We start from the raw sequence: 13,301 nt of genomic DNA on the forward strand, positions 1-13,301 counted from the left end.
AGAAATATTAAAACAATCCTTTTTATGTATACAATATAATAAAGTAATACTATTTTAATTACATTTGTGCTAAGGCAAAAAACTTTAGTGGACTGCGGAAAGAATGCTTCACCAAAACTATGAAAACTATGGAAATCTGCCGCATGTAATAAAATAGGGAAATACCGCCCAGATCTGCTGTTTAACATCTTCCGGCCTCCAGTATCCACTGTTCATCATACCGCGGACAGGGGGCACAAAAGGCTTTTAGCCGCTTCGTTGGGGATCAACATGGCCAACTCGTTTGGCCAATACCAACTGCGCCATGGCAGTCACACCCACTACTGACACGCACACCGACACACCTATTCTTTCACTCAGAATCCAGGTGCACTGAAGAGCTGAAAATCGAAACTATATTAAAATATTAATGAAAAGAAAATATGATTATTATATGTAATAGTTAACAACTGGGATAAATCATTATATTTTACTATTAATTATGTATTTGAAGTGGCCTTCTTCTTGCTAGATTAAACAGTAGAAATGCAACAAAGAGAAGCGGGAATATTAACTAAGCATCTTGTGGTGAAATGTATTTCTCCCTGTGCATTATCGCACTCAAGGATACACCTCACACGCCACGCAGACAAACACTGAGCCCCAGCTCCCCGCGGAGCCATAAACATTTCTAGTGCTGCACGGACCGCTCGACCACAAAAGCCGCGTGCGCAACTCACCGGACACAATGCGGCTTATCAACACGGATAAAAGGAGGAAAGGCGGGAAAAAGCGGGAAAATACGGGATAGGTGGGGAAGAGCGGCAGGAAAATGGCCGAGGACGGCGGAAAACTAAAGAGACGGCTCCCACAGCTCTGCTTCCCTCTGTTCCTGCCGGCTCCTCGCATTCCGTTTAGCGCTTTATGGCACATGATAGATTAGTCTGGCCACAGGTGCAACCAGTGCGGCTTTTTCGGTGGCTCCTGCTGGCTTCTCTGCTGCCCGGCCTGGATCCCCCATCCGGATGCCTCCCTCCCTGCCCCACACCCAATGCTACACTCGGTTTCCCAGCGATGGCGAGGCACGTAATTAAGTAATTAGAGGAGGCAGCCCAGCAAAAGCTGCACGGGATGATGTGTTGGATTGAAATTGTTGCAGTCGCTCAAAGTGAATACGTTAGTCCAGAGGCGGTATTTTTATACCCCCTACTCTAAGAGTAAAAGGGATATTAAATTCGTTAGAATGAAGCGTTTCTTATCTAATATTCTATTTATCTAATAGTCGCGACACTGCGCTTTATCGTTATTTCTTGGGGTTGTTGGAATCAAAATTATGGAACTAACGTTTAATGCACTTATAAGCTCGCAGCAGCGCACCTATTTAAATTTAAAAAAAATAATTATTTATATTACATAAAAACATTTGCAAAAATTTATGATCTCAATGACAGCGTTTCTAAATCAAAATCGTACAGTGTACGTAATTTCATAGTACTCAACGCCAATTATTGGATTCATATTTTGCTTTTTTAAGTAACGGAAAATTGATTTATCAACTGCTCAGCAACAGTTTGAGCTCGGCAGTTAAATAATGCCTAACTCTGCCCTTTCCTTTTCATAGATTTTTAAGCCAATCAGAATATAATGTTATATATTTACTCTTATATGACACCCTCCATCTACCGATATTTCCCCCTGCTGTACTGAAGGCAACACTTTAAAGGCGAAAAATTGAGAGCAAATACCGCAGGGTGCAATGTCCTGGAACCGCAAGCTCCGTTTGACTGTTGACTTCGTTCGAGGGCCCAGTGCTGCCATGCGCCACCCCCTTTCGCACCACCCCCTCTGGTGCCCACACCCCTGCACCACCATTCATCTGTCTCAGTGGCGCATTTCTGCTGTCAGTTGAATGTTTGTTTGTCCGCCTGCCGCGCATTGTTTGTTTTCCGCATGCGTTGCACACGTCCTCCCATAACCGTCTCTTCCCATATGATGTCACTGCTGCAGCATCACCACCCACCGCCCACCGCCCAGCTCCCGTAACCCCTGGAAAAGTGGGCGGGGAGGTGCAGAAAATGGAACCACATCGATGATGATGATGATGATGCTAGAGCCAGAGCCAGAGCCAGAGCCACCAGCTGCTGACATCCTACGCTCGTGTCGGGTCACTAAATGAAGAATGATGGACACAAGGCGAGACAAAGATGGCACCACAAGGAGTGAGAGAGATGGCTAGAGGGGAATTCCCTGAATATTTTGTCATCTTCAAATGGGATTTATGCTGCACGGCACTAGCAGCACGACGGTGGCATTGTCATTCAACGCGGTGAGCATTTCTTCGTGGCGCTCCTTCAACTTTAAAGTTAATTGGAAAATTTTAGCAATTTCCCTGGCCTTCCACCTATGATTTCCGCTGCTTGTTGTTGTCGGCCAATCGTGAAATTCGCTGCAGAAAATATGGATTTATGTCAGCAGCAATAACAACAAGTGCAACAAAAGACGTGAGTCACAACAATGTCATGTCACCCACATAGATGTCATTTTCCCCGCCCTTTTACACAAATAAAAAAGGTGATTTAAATGTCTAAGGTTCTTTGAATATCTGTGTGACACAATCGATGTTTTGAATAAATGTAAAAAGTTAAGCATAGCGATCGCATTTCGCCATTCTTTTCACAAGTCTTTACGGCATATGCGCACCTAAATTTGGTAAGTCATTTGGGCGAAAACAGGTCATCGCAGTGGATTCAGTTTCCAGGTGCCTCATTTTCGCTGAGTGTAATGCTCTTCATGGTTGTCAGCTGCTGGCTCTTGGCAATGCATCACTGATTATGAAAAGCTCGCTAAAAGCTGGACTCGTGATATATTGCTTTTGTTGTTGCCCCCGCCGTGTTGCACGTTGGTGTTGCCGCTGCTGCTGCTGCTGCTGCTAACGCTGCTGCTATTTTGCGGTATCATTGCCGCTGATGCGACTGCCAGATGTTAACGGCATTCTATTGCCATCATCGCACGTAAGCGACACGACACAATAATGAAGTTTTATGCTTTGCCACCTGCAATACATATACTCGTACCACATAAACCAATCCACCATCCAGTGGCTCGGTGGGCGGCTGAAGGTGGCACAAAGAGGTGTGGTAAAAAGAGACAATCCAACAACAGCACCTGCAATCAACTTAAAACGCTAGAGATTTCTCCTGACTTTTATATGTGCGCGATAAGTACGAGCATGTGAAGGAGCTGAGCTGTCTGGGAGTTCGTTAAGGGAACCGTCATCAATAATACCTGCAACCGGTCAGAGAGATAGTGTATCCAAAGGAGAAGCTGACTCAAGGACAGGAAGGTATCTGCAGATAATGAAAAATAATAACCTGTGGTCCTAGCTGTTTCATAGGGTTCCTAGAATGTATTTATGACAGATGCGAAAGTCGTTCCCATTAATTGCTGCATTAAATGATGGAAAATGTGGAAATGTGAATTAAGAAATACAAAATCGCTTAATTATTGCAATCATTTTATTTAAATAAGTGGATCTATTTAAATAAAATGATTGCATTTTATTGTTTCATATGCTTAATGCATATTCCCATTAATGAAAATGCAGTGACAAAAAACATTCACAAGAATTCCAAAAATAATGTAAACGACCAACTTATTAAGGTCACATGCGAGTTAATTTGCCAGGCATTATTAACTATTAACCCACATAACCTCTTTGGGGCTCGTTTATAAATTAAACAATGGTGCTCAGCCACACCCAATTCAATTCTCTGGACGTCTCACCTGAAAAGGTGTGAGCTGACATGACGTCAGGTGGCATTAATGGCAGCAGAAATAACAGCAAGCCCCGCTAAGCCAGAGACTTCAGGTGACAAGTGACAAGATTAATTAACTGCCTCCGACAAACAGAAAAAAGGACGCAACAGAACGAGGACGACAGGACAATGAAACATAACTGAACATGGCCATGAAACAGTTGTGAAATCACAAACTGTCCAAGGACTCACAGGACCCCCCCCCCCCCCCACACACACTCGCACTGTGCAGTTGCCACGTCACACGCCCTGGATTGCGGCTCGCTAAGGGCCACATACAACACACCACATACAACAGGATACGGATACGAGTACGAATACGAATACGAATACGGATCCGGATCCGGAGTCAGAGACAGAGAATCCCTGCGCCTAAATGACAATGGCAAAAGTTGCCGGTGCCAGGTTTCGTTATCCAAATTTTAATTAGCTGCAACAGGAGACCACAACAAGGTGGGGAAAGCGCTGCGCACGCGGATGCTAATACTTGATACCTATTGATATGGGAATAGCCAAAATTTATCTGATTTGTCTAGCTGTTTTACATGCGAGTTTGACAGCAGACTGCCTGTATGATCGATACTTAAATAGCATTTTAAGAAATTCAATACTCACTCAGTTGGGTTGTATTTAAATCAGTGTAACAATACAAAAGCAAACATCGTTCGTAAATAAAAGGACAATTATTACCTATTTTATGTTGGTTAAACTAAAGTTAAATAGTTAAGTAGATAAGCATTTGATTACATTTTGAAAGGTTTCACTAACAACCATATAATATATTTACATGTAATCGCACTAATAATAAATATAGTAACTTTTGCAGCAACCATAATTAATAAAATCATTTCCTCCTTAGGTCCACAAATCCATCAAAAGCCCGCAAAAAAAAACACTAATTCGAGGGTATCTGGGTCGAAACTGTCCCCGCATTTCTTGCCACATGAGTTTGCCAAGGGGTAAATGCCGCTTGCTGCAGGTGCGTGTAGCATTTATGAACTCGTTACACGTAATTAGGGTCAGTGTGTCTCTCCCGTTACGCGTTACCTCTATTGCTCTATCCATCCCTCGCCACAAGTTCCTATCTCCCTCTCAGGATCTCCTGCGTTTGTGTTCGTGCGCGGAGTGACAATTAATTACTGAACTGAAGTTGGGATGAACGGACAGTTGGGCCTATTGAAATACAAAACCGCGTTTTTTGGGCGCCGCCATAGTCATAAAGCTTCTTTATGTGTTGACTTTAATTATGAGTGCATGCACCTGGAAAAAATCTACTTATAATTTCAGCTAAAAGTACGAATAATTATTGATTTACTCTGGTACAATTTTATGTGTAATATTGCAACTAGGTATTCGACTAAAATCATCTAAAAATATGTGTATATTTATGTAAGTAGTACAAAATCATAAAGCACTAATTTTTATAAGCAGGGGCACATGTAAATTGGGGAAGTTCAGGTGCCACGCCCCGCCAACGAGCCAACTATTTATTATGGGAATTTCATGCATGTTGAGTGGGTGTGTCGCGGTCCTCTTGGCCAATGGCCACCTTAATTGGCAGTGGCCAGTCGGTTTTAATTAGTTTTCGCAACGCTTGAAGCCTGCTCCTGTTCGGCGTTACTGTTCCCTGTTCAAAGTTCCTGTTCCACTTCCATGCGTGAATTATTATGCCCAGCCCCAGTATATTTTATAAACCGTCGACTCCTGGCAGCGGGAAATTATGCAACAGCGAATATTTAAGCCACACAGTAGCCGTCGTCCCGCCGAACTTAATTGAGTTGCATGTGGCGCTCGCAACTCCCTATTTTCGCTGCCCTCCTATAATTTTCCCATATGGTTTTCATTTTCTGACCGCGGTTTTGGCCCCGTTCGATTCAGTTGACCAACAGCAAGTTAAGCTGTTAATAAAGCGGACGAACGCACCAGCGTTCCAAACCGGGCTCATTTGTCAATTGTGCCGGCCTGGATTTTGGCACTAATTACATGGCCAGCAATGGTTTTTTGTTTGGATTGCCTTCAAACCGAAAAGGAATGCAAATGTTACGGAAAACTGTTGATCAATTAGTTGAAAAGCGGAGAGAATAGAAGAAGACATGTTCTTTGAGATTGAAATTTATTTAAAAATTCTTTAAATACTTTAAGTTGTATATAGTTACAAGCAGTATTTGATTGGGAATATGCCCTAAATCAAAAATAACACGAGAAATAACAAAATACTTTAAAATTGTGGCTTAAATATATTTGAATTTAGGAATTGTGTAAAACTTAAAAGTCCGATTTTTAAATACTTCAACAGAACTAGATCCCAATTTAAGGAGTGACCTAAGGTGTGAGTTAGTCGGAAGTAGAGCCAACTTGTGATGGCAAAGGTGAGAGAATCACTTGATTTCAGAAGTGTTTGTTTGAACTGAAAATCAGAAAAATTTACTGCAAGCCATCGAAGCGTTAAGCCCACAACAATCAATTATTTGGAAAAGAAATTACCAAGCAAACTACGGAAAAGTGTTATCCCAGAAATTTTAGGCAGAACAACCGAAATACTGAAAGAACCAACTCATGAAATTTAATGAAATTATTTCAGGCTACAGACTGACTATATGGAATTGGAATAAACTTTCTATGAAAGTCCCGGCTCACTTGGCTGTGCATTCAATTAGAAATATTTCCGATGTCCAAATGATGTGGGAAAGCATACATATATGTATATATTTTACAAACAAATCAAAGACGAATGGCAAGCGTTTTCCATACAAGTCTTGGACTATTTTAATATGGAAATTGATATGAGGGGAACACTTTGCGTTCGTTCTGCTTTTCATTTTCTTTACTTTGCTTTGCTGCCGAGCTTATTTATGCATGAAGATGACTTTACATTCCATGGCAACGGCAACACTTTTACGGTTGTCCGTTTGCTCATCTGTTTGGTTACGGACTGTTGGACAGTGAAATCCAGGGAGATATAGTAGAAAGGGCACGGTGGTTGAGGCGGAGAGGGGCGGGGGCGTCCTGAACGAGTTGTGTCTGTGAAAAAAATATTTATTTGACTACCTTGAAAGAAGACTGTCCGGCCCAGCGCAGTCCCTGAAATCCCTCTGCAATTTATAATGCTGCAGCTGCACTGGGAAAAATACGGCATATACTAAATGAAAATAAGAAAACCCATGTGTTTTGTTCTGGAATATTTAACAAGTTTGTACACTATTTTACTAGAGATACATAAATAATATTAAATAATTTAATAAATTTAAATGTATCGCCATAATACTGACAAAATTATTTCACTAATGATAGGCATACCTATAATATAATATATATTTATATTATATATATTTTATTACTAGAATTAAGCATTACACGTTCTAAAAACTTTTGGGATAATATTTTCGATTTTTCCAGTGTTTTCCCAAGCGTCTTTCTTTTCGAGTATCTGTATCTTTTGGAGCGTTGTCTTGACCTTTTTGTGGTCAAAGTGCATACGAGCATGAATCGAGAGAGGTCTACCTGGAAATGTTTTCCCTCTTGGCTCAACCCTAGCTGTCTCGCTGTCTGTTTGCCCTGCTCTCGTATAACAGGTTTCCCGGTTTTCATATGGGTTTTCATGCCGTCCCCACACTTTTCCAACTGCTCATTTGATAGATGGTCGGGTTGTCTTGAGCCCCGCTCCCCGTCATAAATATTGATTAATAATATAGTTTTACATTCGCTGGAATGCACTTTAGGGGCAGCTGTCGGTGGATTTGCCCGGGATCATCATCAAAACAACTTCATTGTGCAATTGACTCACTCGGCGGACAATGGAACATCCTGGGCTAAGTAGCTCTTGGATAGTCGAATTTTCCGGGGTTGTTTCATTCAGTTACAGGTGTTGTTTCCTTCACACGGTTTCCTAGGGGTTTTACTTTCTGGCCTACATCTTAATCGAGGGTTATGTGTATTTATTACTCGATTCGGTTGCCAGCCAAATAATTGGCCCTGTCTTTAAGTCTCGTATTGTGGTTTGGCTTCTTAGGGAGTTTTCCGGCTTCGAAATGGATATGAGTTGGTGGACTATATGAGTGATCTATAGGAAGTTGTTTTGAGGTCTTGAGTTTTGCATAATGTTATCATGCGTATTGGAGAATTTCTTATTCAACTAGGGTGAATTGGTCGAAATATTTTAACCAAGTTCCCGAAATGATATTTTTTATAGGCATTACAAAAATATTTATACACAAAAAGTTATTCATTGAAACTGTGTATATATGAAATTTGTGTTCCTTATCGTTCCTAAAGCTGATCGTCTAAGGTCTTCAAGAGGCTCAAGCTAAAACTGTCTAACCAACTAAAGCTCTAAGAGAAGCCCGGTGGCCACTTAAGCGGCTGACTCATTGCTGGCCATTACCCAGCCCCCAGTTGGACCTTAACCCCTCGCCCTAACCGCCTTAACACTCCAATTTAGCTGTCTTCGTGCCCTTTGGAATGGGTGGCACTAAACAATTAGAGAACTTTTGCAGTCATGCATTAACACAAGGACAACAATTTAAATGAGCTGACACTCGGGTGGGAAAAAGAGTCCGGGGAAAATCACAAGCTGCTGCTACTACCAGGCTAAAGTAACAATAAATTAATTAAAACTTTTTAGCCAATTCAATTTGTGTTGTGTTGTCGCCTGTCTGTCGACTCCTCGCTTTTCCTCCAGCCTCTATTGGGTTTTTATCTATTTTCCTTTTTTTCCTGTTGCAGTGTCTCTTTGAATTATAAATGCACATAAATTGTTGCGTACTGGCCAGGATTTCTGGTCCTCCTGTTACCATTTTATTGCCTGATTTTATGTCTCTTCGTTCCCCACTGGCCGACACATGAATTTCAAAGTGATCTCGCCACTTAACAGATTTGAATAGCAATCAAAGTTTGTTTATGTGCAAAGTTTAGTTTTAGACGGAATTAAGTGAAATATATAATGTAGCTGGACTGTTCGGGTACAGTTGCATTGGTCGCAAAAGGGATATGATTTAGTCTTATATACGTAATTATTTAAGCTAAATCAAATTACGAGCACTGCAGACATACATGAACCAAGTTGTGAGTGTTTCAAATTAATAACATGAATAACTAACATTTTCTATCCTAAGCCCTTTCTGAAAACATTATTACCTTGCCACCTGAGGAGTCTGGACCACGTCTCACAAAATCAAGGTTCAATTGCACAAACTCAAATAAAACCCACAAAAAAAGGGTCTGCGGCAAAAACTGTTGTTGTGCTGTGACATTTTTATTGAATTTTAATTTATACCCCTTTGGGTGTCGGACGTTCAACAAAAACACACAAAACACATCAAGTATTTATTGTCTCAGAGAGAGATAGGGAGACACAAATCACAAATCACAGAAAGTCAATAACCTGACCAGATTTTCCCTATGATGCTGCGGCAACAAAACCCAATTCCAGCTCTTGAAGCGTGACATCAAATGACATCGAAAAAGAATCTCCATTGGACACGGGGCACCCAGACTATCGAGGAGGAACGATTCAACCTCTACCTGAATGATTCTGGATAGATTATTGACATTCTGTCTCCCGTGGTGCGATAGTTGCCCCAGAGTTCATTCCCCCAGAAATCTGAGATTGAAATAGATAGGAAAACTTATTATACTCAGGACCGGCACTTTTGGAGGGCTAGGATAAGGAATTGTAGTTTATTTCATTTGCCGAATATATTTATGTAAATTTTACTAATCAGAAATTCCAAGCAGAGAGTAGAAAAATTCAATTTTCACACTCCGCTTGGTCGACTAGGCAAACATGTGGCATTGGCTAATAACCTAAGCAGCAAGTAAACAAGTGGCAAAAGTCGTTTGTCCTTCCCCTTATTGCTAAATCTCCTCCATCCTCTCATATCTCTCAACCGACTAACCAAAACCCCAAGTATGTCCAATGCACTTTATCCAGATCCTGTTGCTGACAAGTCAGCTTACATGGCAAAAAAAATTATTTGTATTTTATAATAATAATTTTAATAATATATAGGATGCTGCATTATAAATATATATATTAAAATATATTAAACTTTTTTTAAATCTTAACCAGATTCTGGTTTTATTATTTTATATTGCTAAAACCAGAGAACATTTTAATTTGTTACCTATTAATGGATTTATATTTGCATTGGAAACACAATTTCCCAAATTATGTAACAGTGCATTGGGAGACAGGAGCAAAACTCATACGAAAAACTAATAAAGACAAGTGGCAAGTCAGCACCAGCAACAGGACATATAGCTCCCCAGACATCAGCTTCCCGTTCCCTGGTTTTCCCGCAGTTTTCCCCCATTTTCTCCAGCATTCCGCAGCCCTTGTGTGGCCAAAGCCTTTGAGCAAACAGAATGCTCCCTCCCATGTCTCTGGGTTTCCCCCATTAGTGCCAAGCGCTAATCGCCATTGTCCACCCTTGTCAAAAAAGAACCAGGACTTCCAGTTTTCCTCCAGGCAGTCCCCTTACTAACCATCTAACCACATTGGCTGTCACAAAGATCGTAGCTAAAAAAACCAGCGTGTGTGGAAAATTTATCTCAGTGTGTGGCGAGTTAAAAGCGCAAATAAATAATCAGCAACAGTTGCCAGATAGATCGGAACTTTTTCCCCCAATGATGTGCTATTTTTTTGGGGGGCGTTACTTACTAACGTGACTTGTCCGGGCGGTTTGTCACCATCTAATCCGTGTTGCCCCAAGACATTAGCCACCATCTCAGCAGCGCGGCACAATAAATTGCCAAAGATTATTGTCAGCAAGATTGCAGCAGCAACCCTCGCATTTGTCACACTTCTTATGTGTGTGTAATCTCTGCGCTGCATGCGCAAGCCGAACCTAAACTATATATTGAAACAGATGTAAATCGTCGATAGGCGGGCAATGAAACCACTTAAGGATAGCCAATGGTCCATGAGGGGCAGCGAATGGATATGGATTTTGTATGGCTTTGCTAATTGTTTCCAGGGCGCTCGAAGCCCCATAATTGAATAAGTCCCAAACGCAAAACAAACCGAAATTCTATTGATATTTCGTGAGAAATCAAGAAACGCTGGATATGCAGGATGAAGTATGGGTGGTTGAAAAATTCGGATAAGCCCAGAAGAGATTATTTTTATGATAGGGAATGTAATAAATATGATTTGTGTCCGTCGCCTGTGTTCTACGCCTTGAAACGTTACCCAATGCCCTTACCTATAATATATACATATGATATTTTAAGGCAAAGTATTCATAATTTTCTTGTTTGTCATACTAGTTGCTTGTAGAGTAATTCGCTAAAAAGCTTGTAACAGCTGGAAGAAAGCGTTTTCGACCCTATAAAGTGTAAATCGCCCTGCTAACCAAATTTTTAAATTTTCCTAGCTGTCCTACTAGCAGTAAGAAGACTTCAAAATGTTAAGAGAAATCAAATATATTGAAGCTATAAATCTGATAAGCAATCAGATGAAATTTAATCAACTCAAATCAAATTGTTTTCTACCCCAACAAGATGGAGCCCTATTATCGTTAAGAAACGCATTTTTTTCGTATAGTCTGTCAAGTTTTACGATTCTAAAAAACACACCAATAAAGTAAGGGAAAGTAGCAAGGCTCATGTTGTTCCAAGATGTAAATAACCTCCACACTAAACGTTTGCGTCTGCAAAACCACTTTTTCATTAATTTATTATAACTGGAAAATTTTATTTTTCCCACAGAAGTGTCATCATTATTATGAAGACTTGCAACGCCCAAAAGAAAAGAAGCTAGAAAAATGTTACTGGTTGTTGATACTTTTAAATAAAAATGAAGACTTTTTTTTTGCAGTAAATTTTAGGCAAATGTATATAGGAAATTTATTATAGGAAGTAATAAATCTAAAACACACTAAGGTGAGATTAAATTATCCGGTTCCAATTTCATCCTGCTAAAACAAGCCGGAGCCCTACATCCTTGAACTATAACCGCTAAGAAATTTATTATTTTCGAAACGTTTCTCCAGATTTATTGTTCTTAAAAACTTACCAATGAAGTAAAGAAAATTAGCGAAGCTCATATTGTTTCAAGATGTAAACTAACTCTATATTAAACGTGTTCGTCTTTAAAAACTATTTTTTCATCGCTATATTATAGCCGAAAAATTGTAATTTCCACACTGAAATGTCGGCTGTTTTTAAATGCCAGCATTGCAAAATATAAAAAAAATTAAAGCTAACAAAAAAATTCCCAGTGCGATTGTCATTAATGTTGGTTGTAAATACTTGTAAATAAAAGTTGTTAAAGATATGATTTTTTTACGAAAGGGTATTATTTGGCTAAAGCCTTAGCAATGATAAAATTTAAAAAAAGGAAGTAGACCAAAAAGTGTCGAACACATCCGCCCAACCGAAAGCCAAAGAAGTGTCTTTGCCATTGTCCATTTTCCACGGGCTTAACTTTTTGGTTAGGACTACACCCGTCTACCCAAACGATTCTTTTGTGGCCTTTAAGACTGCCAGAGTTCCTAAATTTTGTCCCTCGAAATTTCCCTGTGCCATCATTTGCAACCGCAAAATGGCAAAACAATCAACAAGCACCACGACGTTCCTACACCCCCAAAGATAATGAATGATTCTTTTCGCTTAACCGTAACTAAAGTTAAAGGTATGCTAAAAATAACGAACCTTTTTTTCCCATTTTCGCATCGAAATTAAACGTAGAAAAGAGGATTAGCAATATCATGATGCTAACACCATTAAAGCAATGTAATTTGTTAATTTCTTAAAACTTAAAGATTTGGTACATAGAGTGTGTTTTTTACATCCGTTGCTCTTAGAGTAAAAGGTATACCAGATTCGTTGAAATAAACGTAACAGGTGGGCGGCAGCGTGTCCGTCGCTATGCCAAGCCTTTTGCTGCACTTCCACTCAATCTGTTCAAATATTCGAGCCGCAAAAAAAGTTCAGCTTATGCAGACGAAAAGTTTACGCCCTTAATACATATCATATTATCCAGGAATAACTTTTTACTGCTTCTTCTCTTACAAACTTCAGCAACTTTCGTTAAACATAAAATTGCAGGCCAAAAGCAAACACAGTTGGCTAATGTATTGCCTCCGGGTCGCAAAGCCCCGCAGCTGACCATTGGATATTGGCCAAACCCCAAATTTTACCACACTCTCGGCCCCAAGTAGTTGCAACTTTTAATTGCGCTCACGGATTTACTGGCAGCGCTCTGGACAAGGCCAAGACAATGGATAAAGCTGAGGCCCTCGGCTCAACTTCAACCCTAACTTCGGCTGCGCGTAGACAAAACTACTAAATGTCAAAAGTGTCAAAATTTTCTTAGAATTATGTCTAGCGAACATCAAAAGTTGCCCGGGAAAAGTGCGCCATGCTGCTGTTAGCCGGCAAAAGTTGCGGTGGCTAATGCACTGCGAGCAATGTAATGAAGAAAATGAAATACTTTTCATTTATCATGGAACTTTGAAGTACGATTCACAGGACAAATAAGCACAATGTGATGTTCCTGAATTGTTA

General features: G+C 40.2%; 2 long non-coding RNA genes across 2 annotated transcripts in view; both read right to left on the bottom strand.

Annotated features, from left to right (window-relative positions):
* Positions 1-144: 144 nt before the first annotated feature.
* Positions 145-13,301, bottom strand: part of LOC120444361 — a 63,942-nt gene continuing 50,785 nt past the window's right edge. Inside the window, exon 3 of the long non-coding RNA XR_005615660.1 lies at positions 145-380. This is a non-coding gene — a long non-coding RNA (uncharacterized LOC120444361). The remainder of the gene's footprint in view (positions 381-13,301) is intronic.
* On the bottom strand, positions 11,575-12,501 carry LOC120444360. Its single transcript, XR_005615659.2, has 2 exons — positions 11,809-12,501; positions 11,575-11,750 (listed from the first exon to the last, which is right to left on the bottom strand). It is a non-coding gene; the product is annotated as an uncharacterized LOC120444360 (long non-coding RNA).

This window comes from Drosophila santomea, chromosome 2R (genome assembly GCF_016746245.2).
Source record: "Drosophila santomea strain STO CAGO 1482 chromosome 2R, Prin_Dsan_1.1, whole genome shotgun sequence".
Taxonomy (NCBI): Eukaryota; Metazoa; Arthropoda; class Insecta; order Diptera; family Drosophilidae; genus Drosophila; species Drosophila santomea.